This window comes from Hakea prostrata, chromosome 8 (genome assembly GCF_041222555.1).
Source record: "Hakea prostrata isolate BN-2017 chromosome 8, UWA_Hpros_2, whole genome shotgun sequence".
NCBI lineage: Eukaryota > Viridiplantae > Streptophyta > Magnoliopsida > Proteales > Proteaceae > Hakea > Hakea prostrata.
In genome coordinates, this window is record NC_142607.1 from 35,343,567 (window position 1) to 35,365,182 (window position 21,616).

At 37.8% G+C, this 21,616-nt stretch overlaps 1 non-coding gene across 1 annotated transcript; it reads right to left on the minus strand.

Moving 5' to 3' along the window:
- Nucleotides 1-13,912: 13,912 nt before the first annotated feature.
- On the minus strand, nucleotides 13,913-13,998 carry TRNAM-CAU (transfer RNA methionine (anticodon CAU)). Its single transcript is given in 2 exon segments — nucleotides 13,913-13,948; nucleotides 13,961-13,998. It is a non-coding gene; the product is annotated as a tRNA-Met (tRNA).
- Nucleotides 13,999-21,616: the final 7,618 nt, after the last annotated feature.

Below are 21,616 nucleotides of genomic sequence, written 5' to 3' on the forward strand. Positions count from 1 at the left end.
GGTCGGTAACCTTTCTGTTCGGGTCGACCATCCCTGGTCGGGTTTATGGTCGATCTTCTGACAGGTTGGTACTTTTCTTTATATGTTCGTGCCTCCATGTTCGGATGCTCCTTCTTTCGAGATTCAATTGTTTCTGATATCTCAGCTTGCTTGTGACATCGCTCACGGAGATCGTTATATGTTTCTGGCATGTCATTCAAAAGTCTTTCAAGTAAGCCTTCATGGGTGAGCCCTTGGTACAAGGCGTGAAAGGCTATCTTTTCATCCAGATTCTCAATCTGCATGGTCAGTTTATTGAATCTCTCAAGGAAATCTCTAATGGACTCCGTTCGCCCCTGTTTTACGGCAAACAGGGTATCTTCTCTCTTTTTGGTTTCTACTCCGCTTTGGAAACGCAATAAGAAAGTCCGACCTAGATGTTCGAAACTTTTTATTGTGCCTCGAGGCAGAGCTTGGTACCAATCTAAAGCAGCTCCGGTCAATGATGCTTTGGGAAACTACGGCACATGGCTGCTTCATTATGTCTTTGAGTAGACATGACGGACTTATAATGGGTGATGTGGTGCTTAGGACACTTCGATCCATCGTATGCCTTGAAGGTCGGACATTTGAAGCCTTTTGGCATCTCCGCCTCCGAGACGCTTTTGATGAAAGGGTCCTCCTTTAAGACGGCGTATAGCTCTTCCTTGCCGAGTTTTAACGCCTTTTTGTTGTTTCGTCAATGTCGGCAATTTTCTTATTCATCTCGTCATCACGCTTCTTTGAACCATTATGATCTTTTTTGTCCTTTGAGGCCTTTGCTGGATCTGTACTGCTTCCTCGATCTTCATCGTTGTTGACTGGAGGATTATCCTCCCTCGATGCTCGAGATTTCACCAGCTCTTTTTGAGATTGTTGAGGGATCCGGTCGATCACCGTGGTGGTCGGTCACGCCTTGCTCCCCTCGAGACTTTTTGTTTTTTTTCGAGAATCGCCTCTGGAGCAACTATGTGTTGTATGGCCATCCTGATCAACTCGCCTAAGGATGAGATTTCTTTTCTCATCTCAACTTGTTCCTTTTGAACTTCGATAATTTGATGTGTTGTCGCATATGGATTTGCTGGTGTGTCTGGGAGAATTGGAGAATCTTGCTGAATCTGGAGTTCGGGAATTTTTTCCATCCCACCCTGGTCGACCTCCTTTTCTCCACCAGACAACTCTTCGATTACCAAACCTGATCTCGTCTTCATAATAGCCTTTTGATCAAGTTCCCACAGACGGCGCCAATTGTTGCTGCACAATCCTGTTCGTCCCTTCAGCCGGTTAAACACCGCATGATGAGCTCGACCGTGGAGGTCGAGTTTTCAACTCCGACGATCTAGTTAGAAATCCGACTAAGGAAGGCAAGAAAGTAATGAACAATAATAATACGAATAGTGATAATTCTATTCAGCGTACCTTTCTCTTGTGCTCCTTTACCTTTTTATAGATTTTCCACGTACGAGTTCGAGTGAGACTCAAACCCTAGTTTGGTTGTAATCTGATTCTTAGTCATTGTGTCCTACTCAAATACGAGTAGTTGAGTCGTAACTGAATACTATAACTTTGGCTAGAATCTTATTCGGATTCACTTTTTTATTTGGTTTTTTTATTTATTTGGGGGGTTTTTTTTTTGGGGGGGGGTGGGGGGGGGTGGTTGGGGGGGGGGCCAACCGGGAGGGGGGGGGGGGGGGGGGGGGGGGGGGGGGGGGGGGACGGGGGGGGGGGGGGGGGGGGGGGGGGGGGGGGGGGGGGAGGGGGGGGGGTGTGGGGGGTTTTGTTTTTTTTTTATCTTTTTTTTTTTTTTTTTTTTTGTGGTGGGGGGGGGGACACAATTTTTTTTTTGGGTGTTTTTGGGAAGAGGGGGGGGCACCTCAATTCTTCACTGATTTTGATTGAATTTTGGACAGCATGACCATTCTATTGTAGTTTCTTTTCTAATTAATGTTTAACATGTTTGATCTTAGCCTTTACTGTTGTTCTAATGTATTTCATCTATTCGAATCAATTCCCCTTTCTTTCTAGCCATTTTAGTCTTCTATGTTGACCATTGATATAAGCATTCTAGTAAGTTTCTATTTTTGATTCCTCTCATTCTAGAATTAATATTCTTTTGACTTTCTATTTAGTTATTCTTGCCTCTGATATGTTCTTGATATTCCATTAGAGTGAAGCCTTGTTCTCTCTAATTCTTCCCTTGAATCCATGGTGAGTTTGCTATGAGAACCATGTTGTTTCCAATTTAGAAACTCATGTTCCCAATATATAAAGTACTGATTTTTGGACCATGGATGATGTCCAATTCATGCTAGATAGTCTTAGTATGTTTGTGTGAAGTTCCCTCTCGAATCTCGGATCAATCGGACTTCAAACGAAGAAGTTATGACCAAAACAATGCATTTATGTACCTTGTAGTCTCCATTGGTCGACTAATTGGTCGATTGGGGCCAGTAGACCAATCAATCGACTAATGAGATTTGTTTTGTTGATTAGGTATTTGCTTGCTCTATTTAAGTCTAATCTCGAGTCTACTTCGTATTTTCTACCTCCTAAGCCTCTGGAACGAGCCAAAGCTCCATTTCAACTATTTCTTTTGCATCCAAGGTTGGATTCTTGCAAGGACTCTTGCGTTTCTTCTCTTCTTGCATCGAAAGGTATGTTACGCTCTCTTCTTCTTCTCCATCTCTGATTTTCTTTCCTTTTTGGGCTGAGACAGTCGAGAAGATGCTGCATTCTCTATTGCAAGCATCCCTTTACTCGTCTCTCATGATTTCCTAAGGATTAATGGCTAATGCAATGATCTTAATCATGATCATTGCAAGCTTTTGAAGGAATCATGATCTTGTCTTCGTTCATCTTTTGATTCAAATTATGATCTTCTTAGATCTGTTTTATTGATCATATTAGTAGTCAATCGCTGTGTTTTCTTTACAAGAGTTGTAACCTATCAATCTCTAGTTCTTTCTTCTTGATCATACCATGCTTTCTTCGAAAACCATGATTGATACATTTATGGTAAGTTTTTTTTTTCCTTATTTGTGTCTTTAGATTTTTTTATCAATGATAGTGTTAGGTTTGTTCCTTAGCACTAGAATACTATCATGATAATTCCTTTCTTGTATGGTGGCGATTCGAATCACAAAATTCAGATTAGAAATCCCTATTTTTGTCTTCACCTGAAACTGTTGGTAGACTGATTGGTCGACTAGGACCAATCAATCGACCAATGAGGACAACAATCTCATATTTGGTCTGTTTTGGATGATTTGATCTCTTACCTTCTAGGTTTCTTTCCTAATATGATATATATACTTGTTTAGGACCTTCTTGCCAAGTTTGGGAAGATTCTCCTTGATTCTTGGGATTCCCTTCAAGTTATATAAGGTAAGGATAATTATTTCTTTAATTTCATAGGTTGCATGATTTAGTTTCCATATTTGAATCTTTTTTATTTATTTCCATAAATAGATTCTTATATTGATGTACTACTGATGCTACTACTCTAATCATAGTAGCATTACTTGTTTACATTATTTAGTTTATGTATGACTTTACTTGCCAATTATATATGAGTTGGATCATGTTCTTGATTACTTTCCATATGGGGAGTTACTATGCTTGTGATATGATTGATTGATGATTGTGACTGTTTAGGTATGGTTTGGAAAGGAGAGGTGTCCTTTTGACACTTCTGTCCTTGGACATCAACGTGAATATTATGGGATGTTTCCGGAGATGCCCTTTGACACCTTCCTGAACTATTGATTTTCATACCTAGGGTTGTCTAGCAGTGTTTAGCTAGGATGTCCCCGTTGTATCAGACCCTAGTCGGAAGGGTATTGAGACCAAACGACCCGTGGTAGCAATGGGGATTCATGGGCGCTCAAGACCGGTAACCAACCCGTGAGAGGACATGAGAGCTTCCCGTTTACCATATGTAGATGACCAATAGGGTTGATGAGTCCGTAGTCAGGGACTATGAGGACTCTAGTGTGAAGGATACCGGAAAGGATCGCCAGGGGCAAGGAATGGACGTATCTAGAACTGAGTTGATATAACTAAGTAGAAGACGTGCATTTAGCTAGGCTTTACCTTGACATGCGCCAATACTTAGACCAATGGTGATGTGAAAGAGAGGTGACATAAACCCCAACCATGGAATGTCCCGAGGGATGTCGGACCCACTACCAAACGGCGTTGTGTGATGAGATCTTCCCAAAGAAGTATGATGCTATGACTTAAAGCATGTCTGCCAATAGAGACCAACATACCTAGAGTTAGATTCATACATTCATTGTTTGTCTCATACCATATTGCATTCATGTTTTGCTTTGAAATCTTGCCATTTATGTTATTATGGATTTAACTGCCTTACTGGGTTTCTTTCGAAACTCACTCCTTTTGTACCATATCTTTTGTTAGACTTCTCTACAGGTTTGGCTTACTATGACGGTACGTATGAGAAAGCGCAAGGTGAAGAAGATGAAGAAGAGCCGACTGGAGATGTGGATTAGATATCTCTTGTTTCTTCTAGACTTGTCTTTTACTTTACTTGTATTAGCTTAAAGCTTTACTTAGATTTCAATCTACCTTCCGCATATGTTGTGGAATATATTTCCGCTATACTCTACAGTTGTCTTTTGATTTGGTATCTTGTTAATTCGCACTATGATATTCTTAGTGATCATTTTGAGATATTTTCTTGAATTTTATTATTAACTTATTAGAATACAATGATTTGTTCTTGCTTTTGATTATGTTATCGTGCTAAATGGATATGGTCGTTCCTAAACTTGATCTTTTGGGTTGTGGATCACTCCCCCGAGTAACCCAGATAGGGTATAGGCTGGGTGTATTTGGGCGGGATGTGACAATAACACATATTCCTCAACATTTAGACTTCCTCCGCTGGATTTGGAACTGCATCCCTGTAAATATAACACACGAACATTTGTAAACCTCCAGTGACCACTCCAGGCACATTGGCAGACTACAATAAAATAAGAGCAAATTGCACTGACACCCCAAAATGAAGGCTTTAAAGTACTGACACCCCACTTTTTGTTTAAAAAACACTGACACCCTAGTTCATTAAACATGGTAGTCCATTCCGTTAATGAAATCGTTAACTCATTATTTTTTTTTTAAATTCCAAAAATGCCCATATTAAAACCTGAGAAAAAAAAGGGGCCAAATCTATTCTCTTTCATCACTCGGTTATCCGCTTCACCTCCCACCTTCAGCTCCGGCAGTGCCAGCGACGCCGCCACCACGATTACCGCCTCTGGATTAGATGAATCGGCAGAAAGCAGAATTTTTCATCTACAGAAAGCAGAATTTTGCAAGGGTTCATAAAACTAGAAGGAAAACATTCAAGAAACTAGAGTTTCAATAATCAGGATGCGCAGGGTGTAACACCTAATACCTTGAGAAAACAAAACTGAAGAATTCAAAGCATAACATCAATATTCAATTCAATGGTAGACTTATCATCCAAAAGCGTAGAAATCTGAATTCCAACATGGAGAGAACCAAAGGTAAGTTAGAATGTTAGGGTTAAAGGAGGGCTTCTCAGCGGCGATAATATGGTTTGATGAGGTAGGAATCCAGCGAAGAATGGAAGGCCAGGACCATCTCGATGTTGCTACATCAACCTTGCCTATGTCCTCCTCCATCTTTGCCACCAAGCTTGAACACCTTCGACTCATAATATTTGACAGCAAGACATCGGCGGCAACAGAGGGAATGAGAGAGATTTAATCGGTGGCTTTCGTGCACTGAAAGGTTGTTGGGTCGAACCAAATCTGAGTGAGATTGAAAAATCCCATTAATATTTTTGCCTTTTGAACTCTTTAGGCTTTATGGTCTTCTAGTCTGGAGGCAGTAATCGTGGTTGCGGCGTTGCTGGCACTGCCGGAATTGAAGGCGGAGAAGTGAAGCAGTGGAGAACCGAATGAGGAGAGAGAATATATTTGATCTTTATGAACCCTAGCTTTGCAATTCTGCTTTCTGCCGATTCATCTAGTCTAGAGGCGGTAATCGTGGTGGCGGCGTCGCTGGCACTGCCGGAATTGAAGGTGGGGAGGTGAAGCGGATAACGGAGTGAGGAAAGAGAATAGATTTGGCCATTTTTTTTCCTCAGGTTTTGATATGGGCATTTTTGGAATTTAAAAAACAAATAATGAGTTAACGGTTTCACTAACGGAATGGACTAACATGTTTAATGAACTGGGGTGTCAGTGTTTTTTAAACAAAAAGTGGGGTGTCAGTGCTTTAAAGCCTTCATTTTGGGGTGTCAGTGCAATTTGCTCATAAAATAATGATTTATATATATGTGTGTGTGTGGTGCGTGCGTGCGTGTGTGTGTGTGGGAGAAACAAAACATCATATACTTACAATCAGAATTGGATCGAAATGGGAAAAATGAGTATACAGTCCAGCAAAGCAAGTTTGCAAATGTGGTGCATGAAATGGCTATAGACATCATTTTCGCATTTTTCCCCCTTAATGCTTTTATCCCTTGTTAAAACTTAGATATGTGAACAAGAAATTAAATTTGTGATAAAATATCAATGTAATCTAAGTTGGCATATTAATAAGAGTTGTTGGTTGGGCAAAATTAATGACCTTAAATCTCTTCCATTGTGTCTAATCATATCATACTACTATATAAAAGGAAAACCTCCAACACTTGTGGCACATATATTAGTTGACCAAAATACCTCTCCTTAATAGACATGTACCTTAAAGAAAAACCTCCAATACTTGTGGCACGTATATTACTTGACCAAAATACCTCTCCTTAATACCCCTCCAACACTTGTGGCACGTATATTAGTTGATCAAAATACCCTTTCTTAATAAACATGTACCTTAAAAGAAAACCTCCAACACTTGTGACACGTATGTTAGTTGACCAAAATACTCCTCCTTAATAGATATGTACCTTCACAAAAAACCTAAAACTACCCACCACACCCGTTAAAGGAAAACCTCCAACACTTGTGGTACGTATCTTAGTTGACCAAAATACCCCTCCTTAATAAACATGTACCTTGACAAAAAACCTAAAACTACCCACCGCACCCCTTAAAAAGTGGACAAAAAGTGACAAGCTACACACCCCCAACACTACAAACCAACACACCTGATCAATGGGCAGCTGCCCTAGCATATGCAACCATCCACACTCCCGCCTGGTAAAGGAAAAAAAAACGCACCCCCCCAAGACTGGAAACTATTTCATCACATTAAACAACAGCAGGAAAAAGTACCTTCCAACACAAACATATTAAAATGAACCTTCCAATCACAGACCCACACATTATCAACTGCAATTACATTACACAAACTTAAAGATTCAATTATCATTAATTGTTAACTTGTCGTTGTTTATACTTACGCATAAAAAGACATGTATCTGCTCATAGAAGTTATGGTATATAGTTTTGTTAACCAAAATACCCCTAACAATTACCACATTATTACCATTACCATTATTAAAAGAAAAGAAATAGAAACACACCAATTGCCAACCAATGGGGGGACATCAAGTGAATTCCACTTTCCCCATTTCTCATGGGAACTCTAATGTGCTCCTTCAACATATCCATATGATGATGGAAGTTTGGTTGTTATTATCAGATATTTCTGAATAAAAAATCCTTCCACAGTCTGGGTTTTGCCTCACTTAACCTTCTCTGTTTGATGCATTTTCATTATGGCTATGCCATATGCACGATATAGTTTAGTTCAATTAGAAAGTATGCATCTTGTGTGGTTCAATGGAATGATTATATCAAATTAACATACCAAATTGTTGCATTTATGAATTGCTTACATATGAAAGACTAATCTTATAAGCACGTAACTTTACTCATTGTCACATTGAAATGTACACCATAAATCTAGATTTTGGTCCTTTGTGAACCTAGCATGTAGTTATCTCTAGTAGGCGATGTGGTTAAAGTTAGAGGGCTAGATTTCACTCCTTTTATATGTCCACATTTATCAAGTATTACATCAACTTGTTATAATATATATATATATATATATATATATATATATATATATATATATATATATATATATATATAAAAAAAAATATATATATATATATATATATATATATATATATATATATATATATATATATATATATATATATATATATATATATAAAACAAAAATCCAACATTTACACATTTAAAAAAAAAAAAAAATTTAATAAACAAAGACAAAGTCAAAGTCTTAAAACATACTCAATAAACATGATATAATGTCTTAAAACAACTTTAATAAAACACAACAACAAAGTCTTAAAAGCTTCAATGATCATAACACATATACCTCAACATCTAGATTTCCTCCGCTGGAGTTGGAACTACATCCCTGTAAATATAACACACGAACATTTGTACACCACCAATGACCACTCCAGACACATTGGCAGACTACAATAAAATAATGATTTATATATGTGTGTACTTACAATCAGAATTGGATCGAAATGAGAAAAATGAGTATACCGTCCAGCAAAGCGAGTTCGCAAATGTGGCTCATGAAATGGCTATAGAAATCTTTTTTGCATTTTTTTCCCTTAATGCCTTTATCCCTTGTTAAAACTTAGATATGTGAGCAAGAAATTAAATTTATGATATGAATTTGTTGTGATAAAATATCAATGTAATCTAAGTTGGCATATTAATGAGAGTTGTTGGTTGGGCAAAATTAATGACCTTAAATCTCTTCCATTGTGTCTAATCATATCATATCATACTATCATACTACTATATAAAAGGAAAACCTCTAACACTTGTGGCACGTATATTAGTTGACCAAAATACCCCTCCTTAATACCCCTCTAACACTTGTGGCACGTATATTAGTTGATCAAAATACCCCTCCTTAATAGACATGTACCTTAAAGGAAAACCTCTAACACTTGTGGCACGTATATTAGTTGACCAAAATGCCCCTCCTTAATACCCCTCTAACACTTGTGGCATGCATATTAGTTGATCAAAATACCCCTCCTTAATAGACATGTACCTTAAAGGAAAACCTCCAACACTTGTGGCACGTATATTAGTTGATCAAAATACTCCTTAATACCCCTCCTTAATAGACATGTACCTTCACAAAAAACCTAAAACTACCCACCACACCCCTTAAAGGAAAACCTCAAACACTTGTGGCACGTATATTAGTTGACCAAAATACCCCTCCTTAATAGACATGTACCTTGACAAAAAACCTAAAACTACCCACTGCACCCCTTAAGAAGTGGACAAAAGTGACAAGCTACACACCCCAACACTACAAACCAACACACCTGATCAATGGGCAGTTGCCCCAGCATACGCAACCATCCACACTCTCGTCTGGTAAAGGGAAAAAAACGATGCACCCCCTAGCACTGGAAACTATACCATCACATTAAACAACAGCAGGAAAATGTACCTTCCAACACAAACATATTAGAATGAACCTTCCAATCGCAGACCGACATATTATCAATTGCAATTACATTACACAAACTTAAAGATTCAATTATCATTAATTGTTAACTTGTCGTTGTTTATACTTAAGCATAAAAAGACATGTATTTGCTCATAGAAATTATGGTATATATTTTTGTTAACCAAAATACCCCTAACGATTACTACACTATTACCATTACCATTATTAAAAGAAAAGAATTGGAAACACATCAATTGCCAACCAACGGGGGCGTCCTTGCCCAACCAACCCAACACCCAAACGATACCTCAGAAATGAACCATGAGAAATATTGACCTCCGCCTCTTGACTGATATATAATTAAAAAAAAGGGCTTTGAACAGAAATGGGAGCGTCTTTAGCCATTCAAATACCCCCATTCAACATTAAAGCTCCACAGACACATCCCTTAATGTTTAGTTCCAATACAAAGAGACACATCTCTTAATTTTTTCTTCTGGTGGGAAAACACATTTCTTAACATGGGAGAGTCGTCAAGGGCTGCATTCCATAAGTGACACATCTCTTGAAATTATTCCATTGAATGGGTTCCAATTCTCCAACCAAGTTCAAATTATGCATTTCATTCCTCGAATTGAATTCTCAGGCAAAACCTCAAAAAGTAGCAGTTGGGATACCAGCTTCACCCAAATGCTGAAGGGCTTCTAGGCCATTTCTCTATGCCAGTAATGACTTCTCTCAACTGATCAACGAACTGCTATTGCTGCTCTGTTTACCTCCAACTATGTCAGATTGTAATTACGAGTGCTTGTGGCTGTTGCGAAGGTTGGGGAACATTATTTCTCTGGTTTCTTTCTACAATGGGAAGTGATTTTTCACTCTGGTTTTCTTCTCTTATTTCGCTTAAAGATCGAAAAGCATGCGGAAAGGAGTAAATAGAATGAAGATATAAACCCTAATTCTCACTTCTCCTACGTTGTCTTTGTGAACGATTTACCATCTCTCTGGATTCAGGTAGCTATTCCATATCGTTTCCGACGTATTTTTTATCCTAAAATATTTTGCCCTAACCTGAAATTCAACGAAATGGAGATGAGAGCCTGCAATTAATTATTCAATATAAATTCTTCTTTTGGCAAATGTTACATGTCAGAATTTTAGCATTCTGATGATATTATCCTTGGTGGGATTTAGAGCTATGATTTCAGATTCATCCTGTTTATGATGGCTATAAACTATTGATCATTTTTACTGCTTTTGAATTCTGAATTTGATATTCGAGGTCGTTTTTCCGGATACATTTTCTGTGTGATTGTACCTATTTACATGTTCACTCTAATATAATGTTTTTCCTACCTGCTAGAACTTTTTAACTTGCTTAATTCTCTCCCCTTTCATTAAGACCCATTTATAGGTTCTCTCTAATTCAGTTGTTTCTCTTGAACTTTAAATCTTTCCAACTTACTTGGATGCACCTAGATCACCAAGGCCTTCAACTATAGATTGCATTTTCATATGTATGCATTTTATTTCTCTGATTTAGTAAATTATATTTCTTTGTTATTTGAATTGAAAAAAATTAAAACTTTGATGATCAAGTAGATTTTATTCCCACTTGGAGGAGTGTGATAATTGCTAAATATTGGTTCGTTAGACTTTGCATTGCTGATCCAGAATATGGATCAACTGTGTGTTTAAAGGTGGAATATAGATTTATAGTTTTATGAGACAAATATTGAAATTTGAAATTTCAATTATTGACAAAAATATTTATTGCGTCTGGATTAATTAATGAAATTGCTATATCAATCTTCACTCTTTCAGATTGATCCAATGTCTTAGAGTTTGGAAGAAGCCATTGGTTTCAGATTTGACACTGGGAGAAGCGGGGAGCTGTCCAAGATGTTAGAGCTTACAAAGGAGGTGGCAAAATATAACAATTTTTTTTGTTGTTGGATATTGTTAAAACGGAAATGCCCATGCACAAACAACATACCCCTCCCCTGATCAGAAATGCCCCCTTGAATAGACATGTATCCGTTCACAAACAACATATCCCTCACCTAATCAAAATAAACCACTCCCCCAAGCAACATACCCCCTCCCTGAATAGACATGTACCCGTTCACAAACAACGTATCCCTCCCCTGATCAGAACAAAGCATTTCTCCAAGCGACATACCCCCTCGCCATAGAACCATGCAAATATTCTTTTTTATGAAACTGTTTTGAATTTTAATATAAAAACAAAAAGATAATAAATATCAAAAAGTGCGACTACTTGTAGTAAAACTTGTATCTATTGGTAATTTACAGCAACTTTAAACCGCGGGTAGTCCCATCTATTAGGTTTCCATTATTTCATATTCTTAAATCTTGTTCTTAACTTAGCGTTGGGGTCGATGTGGTCAAGTTGTTTTCTTGGAAAATAAAAGGGTTGACAAGATAATGCATCATCGATTGATAAAGAGGGAGTTCCAAAAAGAGAAAGAGGAAAACCAACTGAAAAGAAAGCCACTATCTCAATTTATACAAATACAGCTATTTCAATTAGTTTGAAGGGTTTTCATTGGTTGATAATTAATGTGTAATTTGGTGAGTTCCTCCCATATGCTATATCTTCAAAGTATGCCATTTTCAAAATCAAACTGTTAGTATCCTATAAAAAAAAATTTGCCAAATATTTCCTGTTTTGTTACATATTTGGTATCATACACCAACGTAATTGAATTAACATATTTTTTTGGTCGAATTGAAATGAAGTCTTTTGCCAAGAAGCTCACATTTCTAAACTAACTAGAACCTTCATTGAACCTTTTGACGGATGAAAAGCCCCCCTCCCAAAAAAAAATAAAATGAATAAATAAAGAAACTCATTAATTGAGTTAGAATTATCTTAATGTAAATTAATTCTCTCATATTCTCCTGTAAACAAGAATTTCTATCAGAAAATGAAAATAGAGTAGAATTAAAGATTATTTGAGCCGAACCATGCATTACCATTAAAAAAAATATTCGATCTTCAACATAATCAAAATCTATGTAAAAAGCCCACGTTGAGTTTGATGAATGTATACCATCTAAAGACCCATTTTAGGACTTTCTATTTAACAAATCTGAATCAGGACCCATTTTTATTATCAATGACATGTTTGTTTTGCTTCTTAGTTAGGGATTATATGGCATTTTTGTTCTATTTTCTGTTTTTAGGTAAGTTGATGTTAACAAGACAAAGAATGAACTTCAGAAGACAATGGACTCAAAATTCTACCAAAACACCTGAAAAAACATGTTAATTGTGTTTTGCGTAAGGATTACATCATCTAGTACCTTCAATTGCTAATAAAGATAAAATGGTAATTTTCATCTGGACCCCCTGAGGTTTGGTCTATGTCATTTTTAGTCCAAAAAAAGTAAGACTTTGCATCTACCTCCCCTGTACTATGAAAAAATCAATTTAAGGACAAAGTATCACTTTTATGACCAATTTGCCCTTTATTTTTTTTAATTTGAATTTTTACATAATTTAAAAACTTGAGGATTCAGATCGAAGAATAATTTAAAAACTTGAGGATCCAGATCGAAGAAATTCCCTTTTTTTAAATTTCCTTCAATAGTAGTCGTGCTTCAGGATTCAAACGCATTTTCAGTGGAAATTCCAAGCTTCAAATGCATCTTCCTGTATGGACCTGAAAAAACAGCATATTCCCCATTTGAGTTCTAACTGAGCAAATCTGGAAGCAAACTAATTAGAAAAAGGAAAGAGAAACCAAAAAGAACTTCCTATTTCTTACCGTTTGAAGATTTTCTAACCTCTTTTGTAATCAATGGATAATTATTTGAGCAGGTTAATGGCTTCTGGGGTTTATTTATGTGTTGTGTTGGCTAATACTTTATGCCCTTGTCGATTAGTTGTTCTTTGTTGAACGACTCCAAAAGCTTCTTGGGCAATTTGCTATGGAACCTTTTGCTTTTTCACCATCGATGGAGAGGAAGAGAATCAGAGATGTAGAATAAAGGGAAACCATGAATTTTTCTAACCAATCACGATTGCAAATGTCGGCCGCTACACAGAGGGAAAGATCAAGAATTTTTAGGGTTTACAATTTGTGTACTTTCCCTTGCAAACGTCGGCCGCTACACAGAGGGAAAGATCAAGATTTTTTAGGGTTTACAGTGTGTACTTTCCCCCCTAATAAACATTAGCGATGGTAGAACTAGAAAAAAAGAAGAAAATAAACATGGAGATTATATATGTAAAAAATTTCAATTATAAAAAGGGCAAATTGGTCATAAAATGATAATCTGTCCTTAAATTGACTTTTTCTATAGTACAGGGGAGGCAGATGCAAAGTCTCAGTTATTTTAGACTAAAAATGACATAGAGCAAACCTCAGGAGGTCCAGATGAAAATTACCCAAGATAAAAACAATGGGGTGAGAGAGGCTCGAACTCTCGACCTCAGGATTACTCAGACAGCTATGAGACCTACGCGCTAGCCAACTGCGCCACCACCCCATATGTGATTTATCTACCACAGAAACTAATCTGATTTATTTTCATTTTGCTTTCTACCAGCTCAGTGACCTATTAGAGGTGATCTAGAGGAATTATTAGTTTTTTTTTTTTTGGTATCTGAGGTTCATCCGGGCCAACTTGCGCGCACCTTGATTACATCCTCAGGGGGGATGCTTGTCGTCCGTAAGGGTCGAACCCATGACCTCTCCAGTGAGAAATATGGATCTTACCACTCTATCAACCTTGCATTGACAATTATTAGTTTGTTTTTCTCTTTTCTAAATCCTAAAGAAGGTTAGGCCTCCAATGTTAGTAATCTTTTTGCCATTTCTTTCTTTTTGGAACTTAGGTTTATCGGGCCGTTTTCTTAGGAGTAGTTTTACATATAATTTAAACATAAGGCAGAGTTTCAAGAACCTTTGACCTCATAATTATGAGACCACGGTAATCTTTTGTAATCTTGAGGAGATTTGAACACTATCCTCATATCCATACTAACAGAAGAGAAAAATCACATAAGAGTATTGATTGATATTTCTCTGTGAAAAGTGACATCCCTTCTCCACCTAGGAAAGAGGTAAAACTCATGTTCATGTGTATACAAACATCTACTCTTTGTCTTGGGAAGTGGAGGATACATCTCAATTGGATTTGGTGTATACAATCTCCAATGCTTCTTTGTAAGTGGCAAGGAAGGCCAGAAACACTTTTCTTTTTAATGGAATATGATCTTCACTTTCTCATTCTATGTTGCTATTGCCAAAATGTTAGATGACATCGCCAATACCTCAACCTAGTATACAATTGAGATATCACTTTGTTAGAGACATTATATCAAGGAAAAAAAATTGTACTTAAGCACATATCTACTAGTCAAATGGTAGCTGACCCTCTTACCAAACCTATAGCTAATGATGTTTTTATTTCTCATGTAAAATCCTTGGGCTTGCGTAGATTATGACTTTCTTTTGTACTAAAACTTTTTTATTATTGAGTAATATGAGTTCATTCCAACATTTATTTTATCCACTTTCTGTGTGATTGTGTTTCTTCTAGCATAAAACAAGATATGTCAATAGGCAAGAGAATGGCTCACTCACACGAGCATTCGCCTCTGGCGCCTTGGAGGCGAGCAGAGATGAGACGGATTGTGAATGACTTTGTGTAGGTCAGTTCATAATCATGATGTCGCCTTGATTTGGAATCAAGATGCGTTTCTGTATTGTGAAGAGAATCGACATGAATGTTCCCACTATTCATGTTGCCTATAGGAGCCAGGTGTGAGTACATTATGTGGCGCTAGGGTGGCGACAATAAAGAAACTCGAGCTAGGCGCAAGAGGTTGCGACTAGACTAAGACATGTACGGTGTTGAGATGGACATACGTTCTATTGTATATAGAATGCTCCACCATAGCACGTATATCATACTATGTGTGTTTAGCGATCATTGGAAATGAGAGGATGGATCCCTGCTCCTCTCATTGAGTGAGTCCTGGACTTTATGGTCCGTTAGTGTTCTTAGTGACTTTCGACGACATCATGAAACGAAGGATTGATGTGGCTACTTTGGGGTGTTACCTATGGTGATTTTACCTAAAGGGGCACTACCGGGAAAGGAGTCAATCCTAAGTGTAGTGATGGTCTAGGGCAAAAGGGAAGTTTGATTCAACTGCACCCTAAAAGTGTTTGCTGGCGCCAACTGTATGTGTTACAGTAGTAAACATTTTAAGGACAAGAAGGTGATCTCTCAAAGGGATCGAAATAGCTTTAGTCTAGTGAGTTTGAATAAACCTAGGACATTGTGGTATACTAATACTTATTTGATATGTTTCTTCGAGTGATGTGTCATTCGGCCTTCTTGGGAAGGTTTCTAGTTTGGGGTTCACGCGTGCAGGTATATCACCGGTTGCACAACCCATTTTGCCAGTATGACTTGTGGATGTTAGTGTCTGGGCTACATGGCAAATAGATCAATATATATGTATATTTGGGATATACATGTGTGTCTGGGACACAAGAGGTCTATGTATCTGGGATACATAGCAGAGAGATTGAATGTGTATATCTGGGATATACATGTGTGTCTAGGACACATTAAGAGATTAACACTTGCCCTTGTGTAAGTGGGAGATGTTGGAATTTATTAATATAATTAATAAATTAAATGCCCAAGGGCAAATTTTGAAACTCATTGTTAGGGAGGTTACAAAATAGGGTTATATATTTTGGTAACCACCGCATAAGTGAGTGTGATTACATTACATAAGTTTTTCCTAAGAAGAGGCGGCTCCCATCCCTCTCTCCCTTTCTCCAATAAACGCAGGAAAGAGTTCCTTGCTTTAGATCACTCTTCCATCATTTCCACACGGCATTTGGGTTGTGGAAATTATTCCCTTTCCTAGTGATTGTGGAATCACCCCGGTAGATCTTTGGTGGTGGAACGAGAACGTGGATCCAGATTTACTCCGCTGCATATACTTCATATTTGGGAAAGCGAATCCAGGTAAAGATCTTTCCCTATCAATTATAGAATTAAAAATTACATGGAGTATTATATCATTTTATTGCACATCATTGTCCAATCTAGTGCATGATTATAAATATTCTTTGGTGTAGCTCACTGTGCTTGTGAGTTGTAACCGATCGACGCATGTCATTTCCTGTAAAAGCTTGTCAAACCATTGATCAAATTCTCGACAGAGAGAGATTGAGAGAGTCCCTTTTGCTCAAAGAATCTAATAATGACTGTTAAATGCCAATAAAAATCTGTAGTTTCAAATGATTGCTTTAAAAGAAACTAGGTTAAAGATTCAATGAAATCATTGAGCATCTGTTTGGATTGTAGGATCACCAAACCCACTACAACTAATCGATGCCCAACAGCTAAAAGGGTGAAAGGTAATCATCCTCAGCAATTTGGGTTCTGAATTGTCTAATCAAGTTGAGATTCAAAGGTCAAACTGGACTCAATAGATTAGATTGTTTGTGATGGGGCTAACATACAAGAATTTTTAACGTGGAAAAACCTGCAAGGGAAAAAACCACGGGACTGTTATCGGAGTCCACCCAAAACTTCCACTATCACTAAATGATAATAACAATGGGTATTACAATCCACATCCCATCTCTAGATAACACTAGATGAACTCAAAGTCACAAGCACATCATCAAATAAATGGAAATCAAAAAGAATGGAGAGAAGTCACAGGAGAGGCTTCCCAAGAATAGTGGTAGAATGATATTCTGACAGTTGGATATGAAGAGCTAGGTGCCACGACCATTCCCTTCAAATCTCACTTCATTCCGGCAACGTATCACCGTCGAATTCGCCGAAGAAACCAGAAAAATCCCTTCTTCGTTTTCTTCTCCCGCTTCGGCTCTCTTTCACTCTGTTCTCTGCGTTTTTCTTTTTTTCTTTTTTTTTCTGTTCTGTTGTGCGGCTATTATTATGAGGCAGCAATAAATTTTCAAAAGAAACCCTATTGCTTTTAATTCATTTAAAACTGGGCCCCACATATTTCAGTGGGCTATGGGCCGGACCCAACAAATCTCCCCCTCTATGCGCATGAGGGAGGAAGCCACAACTTGACTCCTTACTTGGAATCCATGTGTGCAAGTTCCTTGCACACCTCAAACTTCTTTCGAGTAACAATCTTTGTTAACATATCAGAGGCATTCTTATCTGTGTGAATTTTCACAATCTTCAACAACTCATCTTCCACCACATCACGCAACCAATGATATCTCACATCAATGTGCTTTGTGCGAGAGTGATATGTAGAGTTCTTGCTCAAGTCAATAGCACTCTGACTGTCACATTATACGACATACTTGTCTTGCTTCAAACCCAATTCTTGGAGAAATCTTTTCAACCACAACATTTCTTTCCCTGCTTCTGTAGCAGCGATGCATTCAGCCTCGGTTGTAGACAAAGCCACACATTTCTATAGTTTGGACTGCCAAGAGACAGCTACCCCTGCAAAAGTAAACAAATACCCTGAAGTTGACTTTCTACAATCAAGGTCACCCGCCATGTCGAATCGGTATACCCTTCCAAAGACTGGATTTGAACCTCCAAAACATAAACACAATTTGGAACTTCCTCTCAGATATCCGAAGATCCATTTCACAGCTTTTGAATGATCTCTCCCTGGGTTATCAAGAAACCTGCTCACAACACTAATTGCTTGTGCAATATCTGGTCTAGTGCAGACCATGGCATACATAAGACTACCAACTGCATAAGAGTATGGAATACTTGGCATTGCTTCTCTTTCTTGATTGGTAAATGAACATGACTGCTTACTCAGTTTAAAGTGATTGGCAACAGGCGTGCTTACAGGTTTAACACCCTGCATGTTGACCTTTTAAGCACCCGTTCAACATATTTTTCTTGTGACAATCATAGCTTCCTAGCCTTCCTGTCACGAACAATCTACATGCCCAATATTTGTCTAGCTGGCCCTAAGTCCTTCATATCAAAGGACTTGAACAACTGTTCTTTCAACTTCTTAATCATATTTGCATCTTGTCCAATGATCAACATGTCATCAACATAAAGGAGAAGAACAATGAATTTACCATCTGGAAATTTTCTGAAGTATACACAATGATCTGCTTGAGTCCTCTTATACCCAATAGCCACCATAAGTGAGTCAAACTTCTTGTACCACTGCCTTGGTGCCTGATTTAGTCCATAAAGACTCTTCTTTAACTTGCATACCAAGTGCTCCTTCCCTTTGACTTCAAACCCTTCTAGTTGCATCATATAAATTTCTTCATTTAAGTCACCATGAAGAAATGCAGTTTTCACATCTAACTGCTCAAGCTCAAGATCCATGCTAGCTACTAAACCCAAAATGACTCGAATGGATGTCAATTTTACAACTGGAGAGAAGATCTCATCAAAGTCAATGCCCTTCTTCTGTTCGAACCCTTTCATCACCAAACGAGCCTTGTGCTTCACTAGCTTCTCAGATGCATCTCTCTTTTGTATACCCATTTGTTCCTTAATGCTTTTCTGCCTTTAGGAAGTGTTACCAACTCATAAGTATGGTTCTTATGCAAGGAACTCATCTCTTCTTGCATAGTTTTCATCCAACTAATTTTATCACTGTGGATTACTGCTTCCTGAAAGCTTTTGGGCTCCCCCTCATCAGTAAGAAGAAGATACTTAGAACTGGGATACTTTTGTGTTGGTCTACGCTCTCTTGTGGACCGCTTCACTTGAGATTCTACAACCTCTTCTTGTGAGGATTGCTCCCCTTGCTCAATATCCTCATGATCCATAGAATCATCTATCACAATCTCTGGATCATTAAGGTCAACCTGTTCTTTATGAGTAGGTTCTCCTCCTGGAATGGATGTGGGATCAAACATAACATTCTCAACATGAGTAGGCTTCTCAGACTTCTCAAAGTGTGTAATATTTTCAGCTTCACGAAATATTACATCTCTACTTCTGAAAGTCTTTTTCTTTTCTGGATCCTATAATCTATACCCAAAATTTTCATTTCCATTTCCCAAGAATATGCAAGAAACCGGCTTGTCATCAAGCTTTGATCTTGCTCCTTTGGTATGTGCAAATGCCTTGCAACCAAACACCTTCAGATGAGAGTAGGAGGCATCCCTCCCTCTCCATACCCTTTATGGAATATCAAACTCTAAAGGAGCTGATGGAGACCTGTTCATCAGATAACAAGTAGTGTTGGTTGCTTCTCCCCAAAATGGTTTTGGCAACATAGCCATCTTCAACATGCATCTCACTTTCTCAACAATAGTTTGGTTGTATCTCTCTGCTACCCCCATTGTGTTGAGGGGTTCTAGGAAATGTTTTCTCATGTCTAATGCCATACTTAAAACAATAGCTCCTGAACTCTTTTGATGTGTACTCTCCTCCATTGTCAGTGCAGAGACACTTCAAAGATTTTTCTGCAGAGACACTTCAAAGATTTTTCCTAATTCTCTTTCGGCCATGACATGGAACTGCTGAAAATAATGGAGTGCTTGGTCTTTGGATTTCAACAAAAACAACCACACCTTTCGTGATGCATCATCAATGAAAGTAATAAAATATCTATTACCTCCTAATGATGGAACCTCAAAAGGACTACAAATATCAGAATGTACCAATTCTAATTAATTTGACTTCCTACCATGATGCTTTTGAAATGAAACTCTATGTTGTTTACCAAATAAACAATTATCACAATAATTTAAAAACATACATTTGGCAAGAGGAATCAATGACTTCTTTGCTAGAACCTGCAGCCCCTTGTCACTCACGTGACCTAGTCTCCTATGCCATAGATCAGGTAAGGAATCATCCTCTGCTGCATTCAATCCACCTTCACATATTCTCACTCTTGTCTTGTACAAAGAGCAACATACATCTCCTCTAGCAACCACCAATGACCCCTTGGTGAGCTTCCATTTTTCATTACTGAAGGTACTCTCAAATCCTTTTCTATCCAAGGCAATCCTCGAGATCAAATTGAGACGCAAATCAGGAACATGCCGTACATCTTCCAAAGTGAGTGTGTATCCATGTTTGTCACTATACAAATATCACCAATACCCACAATATTGCAAGCACTACTGTTCCCCATCTTCATAGTTCCAAAGTCTCCTGCTTTGAATTTATTGAAAGACTTCCTAAAAGGAGTAGCATGATAAGAAGCTCTTGTATCAATAATCCACTCAACCTGGTGATCTGACATATGCAAACACTGATCCTCTCCAAAAAGAAGAAGAACTAGAGCATCATCAGCCGCTATATAGGCGGTGTTATTATCATCATCTTTCTTCTGACTGCTCTCTTCACTTTGTTCTCTTTTCCAAATTCTGCAATTTCTTTTCATATGCCCGTCTTTGCCACAATGGTAACACTTGAAATTTTCTCTAGATTTTGATCTATCTTTTGATTTACCACGACTCTTGGCTTTATCACAACCTTTGTTGAACTTCTCTTTGCTCCTCCCCCTTTTCTTTGTGACAAGTGCTTGTGCATCATTTGAACCCATGGACTTCCTTCTTGTCTCTTCATTCAATAATGCACTGGTAACCATGCTCAATGATAATTTACCCTCTGGAGCAAGTTGCTAACTGATACAACCAAAGTCTCCCAAAAATCTGGTAAGGAACTCAATAATAATAAAGCTTGTAATTCATCTTCAAACTTCAACTCATTGTGCTCAACTAATTCACTATGCTTTGATATTCATTCAAGTGTTCAGTAATTGAAGTATTTTCCTTCAACTTCATATTAACAAGCTTTCTCATCAGAAAAGCTTTATTCCCAGCTGTTTTCCTTTCATAGAGATTCGCTAACTTTTTCCAAAGTTCTTTCGCCAATGTCTCATTCGCAACATGATGGAAAACACTAATGTCCAACCACTGTCGGATCATGCCAATAGTTTTCCTATTTAATTTGGTCCACTCGGCTTCAGACATCTCTAATGGTCGATTAATATCATCTTCAACAGGTTCATACAAATCTCTACAAAATAATAGATCTTCCATCATAGGCTTCCAAATCAACCAATTTGATCCATTATGCTTAATCATAGTATTTGAGATACTTTCCATTTTAATTTACACAGCTATCGACCAAACTT